Source organism: Triticum urartu, chromosome 7A (assembly GCF_056163025.1).
Source record: "Triticum urartu cultivar PI428250 chromosome 7A, HENAU_Tu73, whole genome shotgun sequence".
NCBI classification, from domain to species: Eukaryota; Viridiplantae; Streptophyta; class Magnoliopsida; order Poales; family Poaceae; genus Triticum; species Triticum urartu.
The window spans coordinates 5,108,166-5,128,159 of NC_141879.1; the positions used below are offsets into that span (position 1 = coordinate 5,108,166).

At 45.2% G+C, this 19,994-nt stretch overlaps 1 pseudogene; it reads left to right on the forward strand.

The window, feature by feature from the left end:
* Nucleotides 1-2,638: 2,638 nt before the first annotated feature.
* Nucleotides 2,639-19,994, forward strand: part of LOC147956732 (uncharacterized) — a 38,167-nt pseudogene continuing 20,811 nt past the window's right edge.

The window sequence follows — 19,994 nt, forward strand, 5'->3', positions numbered from 1 at the left end:
TTCATATCTATATTTTACGGTCAAGATAATTTAATCTATGTGGATTAACGTGGTGTCTTATTTGTCTTCTATCTTAATTATATAATAGATAGATAGAAGATAGATAGATAGATAAAGTCACCCACGAGTTATTTAAGCACCGAACTTTGCCGAGATGAAGAAGACTCGTGCTAGAGTGCTATGTGGAAAATCTCAACTCAGTTGAGTCGGTGAAGAGTGGGTAACCATTGATATGTGTAGGAATTGCGCACGCACGAAATATCCAACTTGCACCACGTCATCCATACATACGTGAAGGCTACGATGGCTAGGCTAGCTCTCATTTCATTCCTATCATAGGATATGATGTCAAGTTTCTTCTCCAAGTATCTATACAAAGTCGATGAGGAGAATATAAGTATCGAATACGTTTTCTTCCCCGTTAGGGTTTCGAGTTCCTCTCGGCGGCTTCCCCTGCCGTGAGTTTTATTCTTAATCAATAAAATTCAATCCTCTCCGGAGCTCGTCTTTCCTCACCCCTGATCAGGCTGGTTAGGAACGAGAATATCTGGAGGGTTCGTTCTCTCCTCGTAAGAGGGCTAGGGCAATTGGAAGTCATCTAGATGGCGGCACAAGGAAAGACAGGTTCTGCAAGACAAGACAGGGAGCCGGTGGAGGATCTACTAGGTCGTCTGGACCTGCAAGAGGATGAGGAAGAGCAATTCGTCTGGGAGGAGGAGTTCAAGGAAGAGCCGATCACAGCTAAGTGGCTCGCAATTGCCAAGGTCCACACCGACAAGGGTTTCAGTCCCTCAGCTCTGTACTCTGATATGCGAGCGGCTTGGAATCCAGCAAGGGAGGTGCGGTGGCGCAAGATTGAAGATAATCTGTTTACAGTCCAATTTGGATGCTTAGGAGATTGGAATACTGCCATGAATATGGGACCGTGGCTGTTCTGGGATCAAGGTCTGCTAATAACTGAGTATGATGGGTTCATGAACCCACGATCTGTGGTTCTGGATAAGATCATTGTGTGGGCTAGGGTTCTAAAACTGCCCGACAATTTCTTGATTCCGGTGGCAATCAAATGCATGTGTCGCAAGATGGGTAAGGTACTCGAAGTCCAGACTACTCTCCCAGCTGGTTTGGTTGGTGAATTTGTTCGTGTTAGGGTGGAATTAACGGTGACTAGGAAGCTGATCAGATTTGTCTCCATAACAAAAAGTGAGGTCACCGAATACTATCAAGTTCAGTATGAAAAGATCCATATTTTCTGTGGCAAATGTGGTATGCTTGGACATTGGTACCAGGAGTGTGGTTCGGGAGAGCATGATGTGACAAAATTAGAGTGGGGTGATTTTATACACATGGATGGAGGAAGAGGACATGGTAGAGGCCGCGGTTTAGGGAGAAATTCTGGATGGGGTAGAGGAGGAGCCGGACGTGGTGATCCCTCCTTTGGTCCTGGGCGTGGAAGGGGTCCTCCCCACTTTGTTCCTGGTCATGGTAGGGGTGACATGTCTGACAGTATCAATGGTACAAGCAACATGATGAGTTGGCGCCACAATGCACTGTTAGAGAAAGATGGAGTGCAGGACATGGAGACAGAGTCAGGTGCATTAATCCTGAATAGAAGTCAGGATGTTCGGACAGGGAATATGCAAGGGAAAAGAATTGCTGAAGATGCAAACATAACTGGAATAGGAAATGCTTATGTACGCACACTCCCAATGAACTCGGCAATGACACTGGATGAGAGCAACGGGGCAATAGTTCCGGCTGGGTACACAGGAAACATCGTTGTTCAGTTTGATGGGGGTGGAGAGACACCAAAGGAAGGGCTTGTGGGTACTTCACAAGAAAATGTGAGTAGAAAGAAGCTGAAAGGTACAGATGGTGTAGCCATTGATAGTTCTTCTACAGGAGAATCGGCGGCCTCCGCGGCGGAGGACCGCCGGACGCAATGAAAACCCTGGCATGGAACTGTCGTGGAATGCTTTCAGCCACGGCAGTTCGAGAGCTCTTGGATCTACAAGGGTGGGTGAAAGCGGATGTGGTTTTCTTGTCTGAATCACATCTGAATACTGATAAGGCAAATGAAATCCGAGTGAAGTTAGGTTTTGATTTGATCCATATAGTTGAGAGTGATGGTCGGTCGGGAGGGCTTGTACTCTTTTACAATCTTTCCAATGAAGTTGTGTTAAATTACTCCTCGCCGAATTTTATAGATTGTTTTGTGATGGATGGTAACAATGTGGTGTGGCGTCTCACATGCTTTTATGGAGAGCCTTCTTGGGAGATGAAGCATATGTCCTGGACACATTTGAGGAATCTTCATAACAACGCTATAGGACCATGGATGATTATCGGAGATTTTAACGAAATTCTTGTGTCTAGTGAGAAGGAAGGTGGAAGTATTAGACCTCATCATTTTATGCAAAATTTTAGAGACTGTATAGATGATTGTGGGTTGCAAGAGGTCATGCCAATCGGGGACCCATTCACCTGGAGCCGTGGAATCACCAGAGAGCGACTGGAAAGGGCACTTTGTAATGAGAAGTGGGCTGAGATATTTCCGTATGCAGCAGTAGTTCACGAACATCATGTCCACTCAGACCATAGACCACTCCTTTTAGATACAGATTATTTTGCCGCTGCCATGGGAAGAAGACCAACAGTAGAAAGGAGATTTGAAGCAAGATGGTTGAGTGAATCAGCCGTGGAGGAAATAGTTAATACTGCTTGGGAGCACGCAAAATTAGCTGGTATTGGGCCTTCACTAGCGGATCGGACAAAAGCAGTTAAGACTGAACTACACCAGTGGGACAAAGATACTCTTCAGGGTCCGAAAATAAGAATTAGAAAGTTGCAGAAAGAGATGGAGAAATTGAGAAGAGGGCCATTGACAGTGGAGGTGCGTCAGAAACTAAAAGAGTCACAAATTATTATTGAAAATTTACTTGATCAAGAGGAGTTAATTTGGTTGCAGTGGGGTTGGGCCAATTGGCTCCTCCATGGTGACAGGAACACGTCGTTCTTTCATAAAGCGGCAAGTGCTCGGAAAAAAAGAAATTGTATAAAGCGACTTCTGGATGATACAGGAGTATGGAAGGAAGATATTAATGATGTGGATAGTATCATATCTGGTTATTTTATGAACCTATTTACGGCAGAAGTGCAAAGTCCGAATCTAAATGTGTTGAATAAGGTACACAGGCGTGTATCCGAGGAGATGAATAATACTCTTCTGGCGCCTTATACCGCAGAGGAAGTTAGGAAGGCACTATTTTCTATTGGTGATCTCAAAGCCCCAGGGCCGGATGGATTACATGCGGTATTTTACAAGCGATTTTGGGATATGCTTGGCGAGGATTTGGTGGATGAGGTCTTGAATGCAGTGAACACCAGAGTCATGCCACAAGGATGGAACGATACAACGATTGTTATGGTACCAAAGGTAATTAATCCAGAGAATGTTACACAATTTAGACCTATTAGCCTATGTAATGTAGTCTATAAGGTTATCTCAAAGATGATTGCTGCGAGATTAAAGGTGTTTCTGCCAGAGATAATTAGCCCAACTCAAAGTGCATTTGTTCCTGGAAGGCTTATTACTGACAATGTGCTCATCGCATATGAAAGTTTACATGCAATCAAACAGAAGAAGGTGGGTAAGGAAGGGTGGTGTGCTGTTAAGCTCGATATGCATAAATCATATGATAGAGTTGAGTGGGTTTTCCTGGAAGCAATTCTATCAAAACTTGGGTTTCATGATGATTGGATAAAATTGATCATGTTATGTGTTTCTTCGGTGGAGTATAGAGTGAGATATAATTCCATTGAGACTGATACTTTCAAACCTACCAGAGGTTTACGACAGGGGGGCCCTCTCTTCCCATATTTGTTCCTCCTTTGTACTGAAGGACTAACATCTTTATTATCCCATGCTGAGCAGGTTGGAGAATTAGTGGGAGTTAAGATTTGTCATGATGCACCGGCTGTCACAAATGTACTGTTTGCTAATGATTCATTAGTATTGATGAAGGCCAATGTTCAAAATCCCGTTTGATTGAGAACAATCTTAGACACATATTGTGTGGCCTCTGGACAACTTGTCAGTGTGGACAAGTCTAGTATCTTTTTTAGCCCTAGCACACGAGTGGATATGAAGGCTGAGGTTTGCTCTACTCTAAATATTATGACTGAAGCTTTGAATGATAGATATCTGGGATTACCAGCTACTCTTGGGTTTGAAAAAAGTGAGAGTTTTCAATTTTTGATTGACCGTCTAGTCCTGAGATTTAGTGGATGGAAGGAAAAGTGCCTGTCTTCAGGAGAGAAGTAGATCCTTATTAAGTCAGTAGCACAAGCAATACCAACTTACGCGATGTCCGTCTTTAAAATTCCTAAAAAAAATTGCAAAGGAATGACGGATGCGATTTCTCGTTTTTGGTGGGGTGATCATGCAACTCACAATAGGATGCACTGGTTCGCATGGTGGAAGATGTGTATTCCAAAAAAGAAAGGTGGAATGGGATTTAGAGACATCCACTGCTTTAATTTGGCTTTATTGGCAAAACAGGCTTGGAGACTCATTGATAATCCAGACTCTTTGTGTGCAAGGATTCTGAAAGCGAAATATTTCCCTGGTAGAGACCTTCTCGATACAACTTTAAAGAAGAAAGCTTCGTATACCTAGCAAAGTATAATGGCTGGTGTCGAGGCCCTAAAGATTGGGCACATATGGAGAGTAGGTGATGGGGCAAAAATTAAGATTTGGGATGATGAATGGATTCCTCAATCGCCTTCCAGAAAGGTGATAATTGTTCATGGAAATCACCTTTTGTCACGAGTAAATGACCTCATTGATCCTTTGACAGGGGACTGGGATGAACAGCTAGTTCGGCAAACCTTCTGGGAGGTGGACGCTGAACGTATACTTGCAATCCCATTACCACTGCATGAAATGACCGATTTTCTGGCATGGAATCTAACAAGAACAGGTGTGTTCACGGTGCGTTCAGCTTACCATGGTATTTGGGAATCTCAATTCGGTAGTAAAATACAATCTTCAGAGGGAACTTCGAATCAGAGAGATATTTGGGATTCGGTTTGGACGTTATTGTGCCCAACAAAGATTAAAATTTTTCATCTGGAGGGCACTTCATAGTGCGATTCCTTGCCGATCAATTCTTGCAGATAAGCATATCAAAATAAATCCCAGTTGTCCGGCGTGCAACTTAGGTCCTGACAATGTCAAGCACCTGCTGTTTGAGTGCAAGTTTGCAACCGATGTGTGGAAATTATTAGGTATGGAAGATATAATTAAAAAGGCATGCTTGGTGGACAGGGCCGGTGAGGCTATTCTGGAACATTTGTTGTGCTTAAAAGACCATGACATTCATATTCTGGGCTTGTCAAAGTTGAGAGAAGTAGTGGCAACTACAGCGTGGTTCTTGTGGTACGGAAGACGAAAATTAATTCATGGGGAATCTACACAAAGCGCTCCTCAAATAAACCTGGCTGTGAGAGCTTTGTCGGCGAACTATATTATTTCATGTGCACCCAAAGCTAAACAGAAGTCGGCAGTATGGATGAAGCCTAGAATTGGATATGCCAAACTGAATGTTGATGCTGCATATGATATGGATACACTACAGGGTTCGGTTGGTGTTGTTCTTAGGGACCACAATGGCCGGTTCATAGCTGCTGCAAACGAAAAAAAATTGATATATGTTTTGATTCATTTACAGCCGAGGCAACTGCAGTTCGGTTTGGCATGAATCTTGCTCGTACAGTTGGATGCAGTAAAATTGAGATCAACTCCGACAACATTGAGGTCATCGAAGCTCTTAAAGACAGAAATTCTTCTTCGGTTGATAGCGCAAATTTTTGACGATTGTTATTTCATGTCATTAGATTTTAATCATGTTGTTTATGATCATTGTAATAGGGAAGCTAACCAGGTAGCTCATGAAATGGCGAGATTAGCTAAATTTTCTACGCCTGGTTTTTGGATGGATACTGCCCCTAGTGCGGTCATTCCTTTGCTTGTAAATGATGCCACTGTTTTGGTGATTGAGTAAGATATATTATTTGTCAAAAAAAAGTCGATGAGGAGAATCAGCTCCCCAAGTCCTTTTCATCGAGCTTGTGGCCTGGCTGGCTGCACGACGATGCGGCCACATGCAGTTATACTTGGCAAGGTCATATATATTAACTAGATGATTCCCCGAGCGTTGCTGCGGAACTATATGCTACCAATAATGTTTTTGAGCATTATTACACTTCATCACAGTAAAACATCTAGTGGAATTTTTAGTCAATAAAGAGATATTGTACAAAAAGATATTGAGTGGTGAAGGTTGGCAGAAGTAATGTTATAAGTCGTTGACCTGTTTATGCATTTGAAAAAAAATCTTACCAAACACATTTGGCTGAAAAAAAAGTAATAACATTCCAATAAACAATTTAAGGCGGAAAATATGAGGGCAGCCTCTAGAACACGTTCTCATATATCATCTACACACATACTTGTTGTATATTAAAGAGTTACAATTATAAAGAAAGCACAAATATGTAAGAGTAGGGATATATTTTCAATTGTCAACCAAAATACAATTTCATAATATTAAAAAAGGTCGTTCAACTCTCTGGCGCTCAATCAGCGCTGCTTGTGAGCACAATTGGTCTATACATATAGTAAAAGAACAATTTTCGCTGCAATGCATACCTGAATTGAAAAAAAAATATACTTCATGATTACGAAGCACAATAAGAAAACTTGTTGATAAACATCCGACCGATGAGATAATAATAATTAGGTGATCAGTCCAAAAACATAAATTGACCTTTTTCAATCACGAATGTGATACCTCATTAGGTGCCTGAACTCCAAGAGGAACACCAACGAATAATCATAAATTTAGGACAACATTAGAGCAACCAAAAGTCCAATCATTAAGAGATCATGGCCATGAAACACATAGCTCAGTCTGCATATTCAACCAACTTCTTGGGTTCTTATTTTCATGTTGCTCCTAGCTTCTGCTGCATGATAAGTGCTGAGGTGGCGACGGTCGTTGATAATTAACAAATTACCCTGTCAAGTAGATTCAAACAGCAAAGAACCACTTCCATTCGCTCCCCGGCACTGGCAAACATCACAATGCCAGAACAGAGGTGGAGCCAGGAGGACTTATTTAGTAGAGAGGTCATCGTTGCTGTCTCAACTCCTCCCCCTTGGTACCAAAACCACCAAAACCAAACAATTTGCCCCACCCAAACCAGATGGTAGCTAGCCCCCCCACCCCCCCCACACACATCCATGTTTCTCCAAGAGGGTGCCATAGCCGAGTGGAACACCGATCCAACTAGCAGGAATGGAGGAGCCAAAACCCTAACCTTCGCCTCTCTCATATGCATCCCTGCCACTATCACAGTTAGGTGATTAAGTTTACATTTAAGAAGTAAAATTCAGGAACACACATCGCGCCATCCCGCTCCGACGAGGCCGAGCTCCAGCGCGCCCTCTCCCCTGCCCACTCGGCGAGGCGAAGCTCGGTTTGGTCGAGAAGTCAAGCGCCAGACCTCGCCGTGTCCACTAGATGCTTTGCATCAACACCCCAGTGCCACAGGGCATCTTCACGACGAGCCCAACAACCTCCTCCTACCTCCCGTCATCACCCCACTAGCTCCGGCAGCAGCCGCCACGCTCCAAGCCATCGAAACCCAAGCTCCCCTGCCACCCCTGCATCGGCTACAAACTCCTGGTGAGCTCCGCCTTCCCTTTCTCCCGCTCTCCTGAGTCTCCAGGCAAGCACCCGTGGCTGGGACGACGATGGCAAGGGCATCGATGCGTTCATGATGAGTGTGTTGGTATTGACCAGAGGAGGAAGAGGAGTGGGAGTGAGAATGATGGGTGGTGCCTACACCAGCCTAATATTTGACTCAAACTTGTGAGTTGTTTCATGACACATCATCATATATGGAGGGACCCAGCTGTCAGTTTTTTCGTCAAACAGCTTTAATCAACCGATCAGCATTTTTTGCAAACTGTCATCACAAAGATGGTGGGTTTTTGAAAAAAAAATCTGAATGGTAGTGGTTTTCGGAATTAGGGTCCCCAATTGTGGTGATTTTTTGCAATTTACACCCGTGTAAGCCCTCCCTTTTTTCTTTCAAAAATTGGTTCAAATTAGCTGGGGGGGGGCATTGGCCCCCTCATATTAACACATTGCTCTACCTCTGCATCGCCTTCACCATGGCCACTGCGGCATCCTCCTTGGTGACCTGCATGAGGCCGGCACAGCCCGCCGCCGAGCATGCCCTTCACCATGGCCACTGCGGCATCCTCCTCAGTGCCCTACACGAGGCCTGCGTGGCCCGCCGGCTAAGTGGCTGCTGCGGCATGGTGGCAGGGTAGCCGGCGGGCGACAGGGTGGCGGGGTGGCCGGAGGGCGGTTAAGCAGGGAAGATGTTCTGCGTTGGAGTAGCATCGTGTACAAGACTGGGCTCGCCAGACGACCCTGAGACAGAAAGTATTGGCTAATTAGTAAATCCAGAGATCAGGCTCAGTTTATATACGACCTACAAATAACTAAAGCAGCCCATATTAGAATTGTGGTCACGTACCGCCATGTCCACGCTGGAGATCAAGCTCTGAGCGCGTGCGCCGGAGCGATGTCATCCAAGTCAGTGCCGACACCGTGATCCTACCGCCGAGCCCAAGCTCAGGGTCAGGCTCCTCGCCGGACGAAGCGGCGAGGACGCGTAGGTGCGAACTGCTGATCGTAGTCGGCGCTCCGAGGCCCGCCGAGCCCTTAATCTGGACGGCAGCAACCCAACGCAGCCCACCAAAAAACACTTGCAACATCTCCTTCCTGCTCTACTACCACTACCACTACCATTTGTCTGCTACTGGATGGTCAGCTACAACATTTGTCTGCTACTGGCAACAACTTGGTTGGACCCTTACCATCAAGCTTGCTAAGTTGTAAGAGCCTAGTAAGGGTTTGACTTGAACGAAATAACCTTGAAGGAGATATCACCGGGATGGGAGCTTATCCAAATCTTCTCTATAGTGATGTCAGTTCAAATAAATCGTTCCACAGATAATCTCATCTTCGGGGTGAGTGCTACAAACTTACTGTGCTACGTGCATCAAACAATAATATAACTGGAGTAATACCATCAAGTATAGGGAAATTAATTCATTTGGGGTTGCTTGATGTTTCATCAAACGAGCTTGAAGGACAGATTCCGAGAGAAATCAGCAACGTAACGATGTTGTTTAGCCTAAGCCTGTTCTGGTAACTTGCTCCAGGGAAATATGCCACAAGAAATTGTATCACTGAACAACTTGGAGTATCTATATCTGTCATCAAACAACCTAACTAGGAAAATACCAAGATCAATTGAGCAGTGCCTAAAGATTCACTTTCTAAAGTTGAGCCACAATCACCTAAATGGTACAATTCCTATCGAACTTGGGATGTTAGTAAACCTACAAGATATGTTGGATCTAAGTGACAATTCAATTGTTGGCTCTATTGCAAGTTTGTTAGGCGGTCTTGGTATTCTTGAAGCCTTGAATCTTTCTCACAATGCACTGAATGACAACATCCCGCCATCATTTCGAAGCATGACCAGTCTCCTATCCATGGATGTGTCATACAACAAACTAGAAGGGTCAGTGCCACATACTAGGTTTTTCGAAGAAGCTCCAATCAAATGGTTCAGGAATAATAAGAAATTGTGTTGTGTTGTGTTGTGGAAGTTTTGCCCCCTTGTGACCTTCCTCGAAGTAGTAAACAAGGGAAAACATCTCATGCTAGTTTACTAGTTATTATACCAGTTGTTATATCTTTTGTGTTTGTCATTACACTAGTAACATGGCATTGCAAAAGGAAGAAAAATAAGATAGAAACATCAAATGAAGTAGAACAGACCATGATGTACGCCATCTGGAACTTTGATGGGAAAGATGTGTACAAGAAAATTATTGATGCCACAAACAATTTCAGCAATGATTTTTGCATCGGATCTGGAGGGAATGGATCTGTCTATAGGGCTTACTTACCAACAGGTGAATTATTAGCGGTGAAGAAGATCCATGTGGCAGAAGATGATGAGCAATTTAACCTTGAAATACACTCATTGGTGCACATTCGACATCGCAACATTGCAAAGTTATTTGGTTACTGCTCTGCAACTCAGGGAAGATTCCTTGTATATGAATACATGGACAGAAGGGGCTTAGCAACATCTTTAGATTGTCTAGAAATTGCAGTTGAAATGGATTCGACGAGGAGGTTAAATATTGTTGGGGATGTTGCTCATGCTTTGTCATACATGCATCACGGTTGTTTCGCGCCGATAGTCCACAGAGATATAAAGAGCAGCAATGTTTTGCTTGATCTTGAATTTAATGCTTGCATCTCGGATTTTGGTCTAGCAAAAATACTAAATGTGAATGGATCAAACTGCACAAATCTTGCCGGGACAAAAGGATATCTTGCCCCAGGTAAAATTATATCACTATGTTGGTACTTTTAGATAAACATACTAGAAGAGTTTTTATTGATCAATGCATTTAGATGATATAGGTAGCAAAATTGACTCTCGAATGTTGATATATCTTCAGAGCTTGCATACACAACAAGGGTGACTGAGAAGTGTGATATTTACAGCTTCGGAGTGCTAGTTCTAGAGTTGTTCATGGGATATCACCCAGGTGATTTCCTTTCATCCATTGTCGACAAAACTATGTTGCTTCGGAATTTGCTGGACACACGGATCCCACTCCCGGGAGCTGTGATCGCAAGTGAGATATTTCAAGTGATCATCGTCGCTGTCTGGTGCATAGAGCCTGATCCATCACACCGTCCAACGATGCAACAAGTACAGTTGAACGATCACCTACTGATCATCTTGATTATCTCCAAATGGGCATTGTCATCCCTGCCTGCTGGTCATGAATGTTCATCTGGCTAGCACATTGTTGTTTCTTTCCTTATGATTACATAGCCTCCGTGTTAATTTGTTTTCTTCCTTACCCTCATGTTTTCTTCCAAACGGTGCATATTTTTTGTTCCGTACGCATCGAACATTAGATTCTAGCTCGAAGATATATACAAGTAGTGCAGATTATTTCTTCTATTGGCTCAGTTTATGGTTTCAGATGGTTTTCTACTAGTGATATGATTCATATCAAACAACTCATTTATACAAGCTAGTTTCAGATGGTTTTCTCCTATTTATACAAGGTAGTTTTAGCATGACGAAATATGCAGGTAGTGATATGATTCATATCAAACTAGAAAGATAAGCTAGTTTTCATATGATGAACTATGCAAGCATTTTGTGCCTGACATTGACGCTAGTGCTCACTGTCAACTTTTGGCTTTGGCAAGTATTGCTTGCGCGTTGGCTCTGACTACTCATAGTTTTGTAACATGTTGGTTGCCACGTCAGTAATTATAACCTGACTTATAGAGTTGATGTGTATTGCTTAGTGCCCGGTGCTGGAATCAAATTGTTAGTTTAGTGCCAAATAAGGATGAAAAACACTTGGTAAAGGCTTTGCCGAAGTTTACAATCGGCATACACACTTCCAGCAAAGGGCTCCTTGCCGAGTTTTTTTTTGTCGTGCATTTGCTAAGTGTTAAAAGCCAGTACACGACATAAAAAAAAGACCAGATGGAACAGAGCGGACAGCAGCGTTGTTGCCACTTGGCACAGATGATTTTCCAAGTTCATATGCTCGGCAAAAGAGAAGGCCCTGTAACATGGTGAACAACAACAACAAAAATCGCCATCGGTGGGGCTGCCGCACCACACCACAGCTTCATAACCGCCGCAACGCCACCACATCCAAGCCGCCACAGCACGCCACCATTCCTTGCAACCGCGTTCTTCACCATTGGGCTGTTGAGAAATACCCTTCCGTTCCGTGTACATCCCCAACACATGGAGCTCGTACAAAGGCATGGGTCAACAAGGGATGCAGTCGGTGGTTCCGTTCGCGTGGTTTCTTCAACAATTGGTGTGTTTGATTCCAATTGCATGCATGTGTTGTTCTCGGGATAAATGAGAGATGGTCCCAGTTGTCAAAGATGCAGCTGCATTGGCTATGTCAGGTCTCGCCACTTCCATTTGTTACAGAGTTTACTTCACTCGCTGGCACACCAACATGCTTTACGTGATGGTCTTCCAGACCAGGTTGCTGATTCCGTTCAATCATACAGTACATTTGTTGTTGCCAACGCTTCTTATTTTCAGAATACTGAGCAAAAGCAGATGAAGCTAAATACTTGCAAATATTCAGAGTTCAGAAAAACAGAGGAAGTTCAGCTTATGTCGCTGGAGGTCAACAGAGTTTTCCAGCCTACTGGGTCTGTTTGGAGTTGGATGTCATCCAAGTTCTTCAAACGATCCATTCAAACAGCTTGTATGTGAGTAAAATTCCATGTCCTTTTCGACTGACCCGTTGTTTCCTCATTTTGTATCAGGTGGACGAGGGAATTAACTCTGAAATAGTCCGGTCCGTGCTCCAAGGGAAAAAAGGTAGCATCCGCCATTGACGCGAGGAGAGGGGCAGGCAGCGTCTCGGTCCGCCATTAACATGTTGTTCAGGAGCTTCAGTTGCATAGCAGAGAAGAGTTGTTCGTCTCTTCAGTCCCAAGCAGCAAATCAAATACTGCGAGGAGAATGGGGAAACTTGTTTTCTACTCCAGTATTTGTGTTTTCATCTGTAATAAGATGGCCGCATGCATCGTTCTGATGCAGAGGCCGGGGGATATCCTCCTTTTCCAAAAAAAAAAACCATGAGTTACCATTACCAAGCAGGGTAACAAACCTCCATCCCGAATTCCCATGTGCAATCCCCCAAATTATTATTTTTGTACCAAATCTAGTGTTTGGTGTAAAGTGCAACGTTGTATTATATTATTTTCATTCTAAGATTAGGGGCACGCTATTCGTCACCCTGGGTGAGGAATAGTTATTCTTCACCCGCTCTCTATTTTGACATCAATGCACCGTATTTTTACTTTTGTAAATTTAGTCTTATTTTATACGTAAAAAAAGAATGTAAGAAAATATATACTCGCCGTAAAAAATATTTTACGTTATGTAAAAATTACGAATGTAAAAACATAGCGTAAAACATACATAAAATGCGATTTTTCTGGTCTTATAATCTATATTTTTGTTTTCTTATATCAAATTTTACGTAGTAAATCAATATAAATGTAACTATTTGTATTCCAAACATAATTTATTTATGAAGCGATCGTAAGATTACCTTGGATGAAGAATAACTTATTCTGCATCGTGGGTGATGAATAGTATTACTACTAAGATTAGTATGCACAATTAGCACGCATAATTAAGGACACACATAATCGGCAAGTGATGTCCTGATTACATTCATGGAACCATTGTCCAACAACATAAACATAAAATGATGGACTGTCACAGGATAGCAGGAAGCCACCAAATCTGAATTCATGAGAAACAAACTCATGTGCATTCAGGACAAACTTATGAGAAGCGCTTTATCGTCTTTTAGGAGACGAATCCCCATAGCCATAGCGGTACACCCAGCACCTGAGAATCCGTCATTACCGCATCAGAAATTGATAGCACAATGTCCAAAGGCTATAAAGGGCAACCCAGCTGTCGAGGCAATAGAAGCTGCAGCGACTTAAAATGCCAACCTGATACCTGGAACACACCCCAGCTCTGTCTCGAGCGAGATTAACCGCCCCTGTCGACTTCTCTGACTGACGAAAGTGAAAACACCAGGCTCGAGACGATGCAGTTGCAATCCGTCCAGAGCAGGACCGTTCCGATCTCGCTGATTCGATAGCTCATTCTTTGGAAAAGAAAATAACTGAACATTTGAACCATTCTGGCTGGTGTGCCTTTGGTGGAGTAGATTCAGCGCCGTATCACAGTCTTTTTCGAAAAGGGGCGCTAACGTGAGGAGGCCGTCAGCATCTGCATCCGTCTGACCCGTGGTTAGAAGGAGGATGATTGTCTGTCAGGCCCCGAGTGGAGTCAACCTGACGCCTGAAACGGCTCTGAAGCTACAGCCAAATATTCAGAACTCATAAAACAAAGCAAAAGAAGAGGAAAGGACTTGCAAATGTTCAGAGTTGACAATACAGAACAGAGCAGAGGAGTAGAGGAGGCTAACTACAGGTAAAGCAGAGTTGAGAAAACAGAGCGAAAGCAGAGGTTGCGACAGAATGAATTGATGGCATCCATCATCAACGGGCCTCCGGCAAGTAAGCTTCACAACTCAACTACGTACATAAATAGACCACCAGTGTGCACTTAGAAACAGAGCACAAGAGCCACAAGCGCTTCACAAGTTCTCCAGCACTACACAACATACACTCAGCTCTCCCTTTCCAGCCCCTTCTGCTAACACTAGCCTCGGTTAAGATACTGTACTCCACAAGCAAGCCACAAAGAAAAATTGAGTTTCAAAGTTTCCTTGGCAATATGCAAGCCTCCAAGGTTTATCTATTTTAAGGAATAACAGACCAGGATATCGTCCACAACAACGATTGCATTCGGTGGCGACAAATAACAGAGAGAGAGAGAGAGGGAGGGAGGGAGGGAGGGAGGGAGAGAGAGGGAGGGAGAGAGAGAGAGAGAGAGAGAGAGAGAGAGAGAGAGAGAGAGAGAGAGATGCCGGTGTGGCAGCGAGCGGAGGTTGCCCGTAACCCCAGCGCCATCTCGTTGCAGAGCTGGAGTGAAGTCGTCATGGCTTGATCTGTAAGTTTGTTCTATACTACCTAGCCAGCTAGGATTCCTGATGTGGATTCGGCGCCATTAGATCTGAGTACTATCACACAGTAACAGTCTAGTGTGTATTCTCCAGGTTAAAAGGGCAGTAACTACAGCCACCAAGTAGTATCAAGATGAGCAGTAACTACAGAAGAAGACGAATTCAATACCAAATTAGCAATCAAGGCCAAGTTCAGTTTCTGAATTTGTCTGTGCCGTCAGTTACCTTGTGGTTGAAGAACAGAGTAACCTTGGTGGCCATCCGATCTGCGCCACGATCGGTGCCGATTACACAAATAGGCTGGCTGTGGCAGCTACGCTGCTTCATCCTTCATCTCAGTTTTCGTCTCCTGAGCGAAGCAGTCAGTATGCAGTCGTTCGATGAACATCTCACAGCAGGAGCGAAGCGTTTTTCTTCAGAAACAAACATTAAAACGGTCATTATCTTGAGGTCCCTGAGCTATAAGTGTGTGGAGGCACTCTCGCAGCTTGATGTGTTGGATCCGTAGCTACAAGCTACGGTTGACTTGCAGTGGGCATATTCATCTTGGGCGTAGACAACCTTATCGGTGGACTTTTCGCAAAAAAAAGACACCTTATCGGTGAATTTTCTCTTATCTTCAACAATGTACTAACAAACCCCTCTCTCTCACACTGAATTTTCACACTGTTCCAACAGTTCATTACAGAAAAACAAAACTTACACTACGAACTTCAAAATTCAAATCTAACATATCATTTCTCAGCTGATAACACATCACCGATCTGAGAGACATCCTAAGACGTATCAGTTCTACAGAAAACAGAGCCAAAGCAAAGGAATCTAACTACACGCAAAAATTCAGACTTCAGAAAAGGAGTTAATTACATCTGTAATGTACAATTTCCATCAACCATAACGGTGCCTCGTCTATCTCTGTTAACTGCCGCTACGTGGCCTTTTCTCTCTACCTCTATCCTGTGTGGGTCCCAATCGTATGTGGTACAGAGAAATAAAGCTGGATCTGCTTATTCTCCAACTCAGTGTAGCAAGCTACAAGTTCGCAGGATTTCTGCAAAAAATCAATCGACAGACGCTCAAGATAAGTTGCTTCCGAGTAACTAAGAGACAATGATGGTGTTTCTAAGACTACAACTGAATCAAAAACAGTCAACAGTAGTCTCGGGGACTACACCCAGTGGGTGCACTCAGCGTGCCCTCACTGTTTTGACCAAAAAAATCGACTGCCCGCAGTCGACCGGATACAGTTCCATTCGACATGGCCTGACCAGACCGAGTGAAGAAATGCAACTACAGCAACACAATATAAAGACTACAGTCGACTGCCAGCAGTCCACCGTAGTCTCGGGGACTACACTCAGTGGGTGCACTTAGCGTGCCCCCACTCGTCCAAGAATTGACAGACACACCCAGTGGGTGTACAGATATAAAGATCTTTGGAAAAGAGATTCTTCAAACAGCATATCTTAACAGAACAAGTGTTGAGTCGACTGACCTGGACGTTGCTCTGAAGAGCTGAACTCGCGTCATAAGCTGCTTGGCTGGCTTCCCGAACCACTTTCACTTGCTCCATCATGATTCCCGCCTGGCATATAGCCTCTTTTGCGGCACCCACTTGGTCCTCAGGGACGGGGTATGTGGCAAAAAGCGAAGGCGGATTTGCAGTCGACGTCGAAGGCCGCACGCTCATCAGAGGAACAGCGAAAGTCACGGAAGCCCGAGTGGTATCACCACCATCCCGAGCTACGGCCTCAGGCGCCAGAGTAGATTGGGGGGTCTTGCCAGCCGACGCCCTCCTGTTCCTTCTCACTCTCAGCGGCACTTCGTCGTCGTCATCAGGGAGGTTAATAACATGAGGAGGAGCTACAAGAAAAATTCAATCGACCAGAGTTATAAGAAATATTCAGTCGACTCAAGGCAGAACATCAGTAATCATACCAGGGTTGGAAGTAACAGCATCTTCCATCTCTTGATCATCGTCCTTCGCGGAGATCTCAGAAGTAGCAGCACTGCAAATTTCGAAAGTCTGTCAGTGGGCTCAATGAATCGACCAAGGATCTGTCCACAGTCGACAAAGGAAAACAAGTTGTATTATTACCCAGAAATGGTGGGGACAGTCATCTTCATCTTGGGCATAGCCTTGGGCGGCTTGGACGGCGCCGCGCGTGGGTGCTTGGGAGCTTTTTCAGTCGGCGCTGTAGAAGAGGTCCGAGGGCGCTTCGACGACTGCCCAACGGGAGCAGTCGCCTTACCACGTTTCCGCGCAGGGTCGTGTGTAAGCTTGGATCGCCTTTCCGAGAGGGGAGGTTCAGCTCCCTCCTCCTCCTCCTCTTCGCTGAGTCGACGTCGTCGTCTCCCTCTCCTTCGCCGTCAGAGTCCCACTCTCCTTGTTCGTCTCCACTTTCGCCTCCGCTCGCCTCCTCGTCCTGCTCCTGTGCTCCATTGGGTGTCGAGTACATCTCTGTAGTTGCCTGGAGAACAACAGACAAGACGAAAGTCAATCGACCGATTCAAAGAGAGCAAATGAAGAAAGCAAGATCTCAGTCGGGAACACAAGGTCAGACCTGGTCCACTTCGTATGTGTTGTCAAGTGGAGGAACCCTCCTGGCTCCTCGGGGGTTGTCCTTGTTCGCTGTGATGCTCGACAGCCACCCTTCCAGCATCTCGTCAGTGACCTCCTATGGGTGAACTCGAGTGGTGTCTTCGAGACCCGAGTACAGCCACATCGGGTGGTCACGAGCTTGAAGAGGTTGGATGCACCTCCGAAGGAAGACTTCCAGCAAGTCCATGCCGGTCACGCCCTCTCGGACAAGCTGAACCACTCGACCAACCAGTACCTTGACTTGCGCCCTTTCCTCCGGCGTCACTTTCAGAGAGGCAGGTTTTTGAGCTCGGTCCAGAGAGAAAGGGGGAAGCCCAGTCGACTGCCCTGGGGTCAGCTGGTCTTTACAGTAAAACTAGGTCGACTGCCAACCGCGGACCGACTCGGGGAAAGTAATAGACGGAAAAGAACTTTTTCCCCTCATCTGGATCGCCAGGCCCCCGCACAGCTGGATCACCTGCGTCTGCTCATCACTCGACTTGGCCTTCTTTACCGATTGAGAGCGACAAGTGAAGATGTGCTTGAAGAGTCCCCAATGGGGCGGCAACCCAAGAAACTTTCGCACAAGGAAACGAAAGCAGCAAGATACACGATGGAATTGGGAGTGAAGTGATGGAGCTGCGCTCCGAAGAAGTTCAGAAAACTCCGAAAAAAAGGATGAGGAGGCAGAGAAAATCCGCGATCGATATGGGTGGCGAGGAGGATGCACTCACCATCGAGAGGCCGGGGTTCGACTTCTTTCCCTGGGAGACGCGCGGCTTCGTGGGGAATGACTCCCCCCTCGACCATATCATCAAGGTCGTCCTGCCGAATCACCGATGGCATCCAGTCGCCCTGGATCCAATCCTTGGGCAGAGCAGTCCTCGAGGAAGATCCGCCCCGAGCAGACTTCTTTCCCTTCCCCTACACCGCCGCCTTCTTCGCGCGCTCCAGAGCTGAAGTCTTGTCCTTCACCATCGTCGCCGGCGAGGCTCGAACAGACCTACGGCACTAGGGTGAGAGCGGAGGTGGCGGAGGAATTTGTGAAGGGAGAAGGAAAGTTGAGGGCACACTGTTCTGAGGTCCCGAGCCGGCAGCTTATAAGAGGTCACTTCCGAGTGGCTGACTGGTAGGCCCGGGCAATCCCGTCAAATCCCGCAACAGGCGCGCGCGCGGTACTTGGCGAAAAAGATGGAGCGGGGATCGAGGAGCTTCCATCTTATCCCGTCCGATTCCTGCGGCCGCTCCCGTCCCGCGCGCTTCCCGAAATTCAAATCCCGCAAAATCCGCGGGTTGCAGAACAACTCGTCAGACAGAAGATCCCTTTCACACTATCACTCGGAACTTCACAAGTAAGGAAATTCACTCGACAAAAGTCCTAGAATGGATCAAGGCGACTGAAAGAGGTTGACGACGTCATCCGTGACAATTGATCCAAAACAAGGCGCTCATATAGCACAGAGAACCAGCCGGAAGGGTCCCCAACTCCTTCCCACTCAAACCTCGATCCATTCGGGGGCTAATGATGAAGCTATGTACCTAGGGTAGGGGCATGGACCTGTCCTAAGTGCCCTACCCAAGGACATCCCTAGAAGAAGTCACCTTTCAATCGACTTGGAGGTATCCCACTCGACGGATTCAAGACACTCGACCATGGCGCTATCACTCGACCACGAAGCCAAGCACTCGACTGCAAGGAGTTCTACAGTCACTCCGCACACAAACGGTCGGTCATTAAGTAGCTCTTATGGTCATTATAGCACTTTATTGGGGGCGTTACCAGTACCGCCCAGCCGTAATGTACTTTAAACCCTGCATTACTGAGGGCTGGAGGGGTCTGGCGAACTCTATATAAGCCACCCCCTCCTCAGTATCAAGGGTTCGCACCCCTGTTATTCTTACACACATAATCCAATCGACCGCCTCCGGGCACCGAGACGTAGGGCTATTACTTCCTCCGCGAAGGGCCTGAACTCGTAATCCTTGTGTGCTTACAACTCCTACATAGCTAATATCTAGCCTCTCCATACTTACCCCCCTACATCACTATCAGACTTAGAACCACGACACCACCCTGATGCTGAAATTCAAGTGCCTTTTTGTGATGTGAAGGGCAGTTAAGATTGAAAATTATCACACTTGCCTGCAGAACAGTTGTAGTTGCACAGTATTATGCCACTTACCAAAAGGTTCGGGATCGAACAGTAAGCATGTTCCATCTTATTTCTTACCTTCCCTGATTCATACACAAACACAAGGCTGTAGTTATCAATTACAGTGTCAATGTCCCTGATGAAACACTTGCTGTGCATCAACTGAAGGTTTCAGAATCTTTCTGCAGCATATATCAGGTGCCATCAGAACCGTGCCTTGTAATCCTCCCTTCCAAATAAACATATCTGGATTGGAGAAACAAAATTAGCTTTCACTTTTGCTGAAAGAAAAGGAACATGTGTAATGCAGAAGTCAGAGGAAATTACCCAATGAGTGAAGCCGATTCAAAAGAAAACCAAAAGAAGTGTTTGTTTGCTATATTTTTCTTTTTTAGCGAATTTAAAAATGCAAAAAAAATTGTTTGTTTATTTTACTGCCTTTTGCAGTAAAGGAAAATGCATATCACAAAAAAAGTAT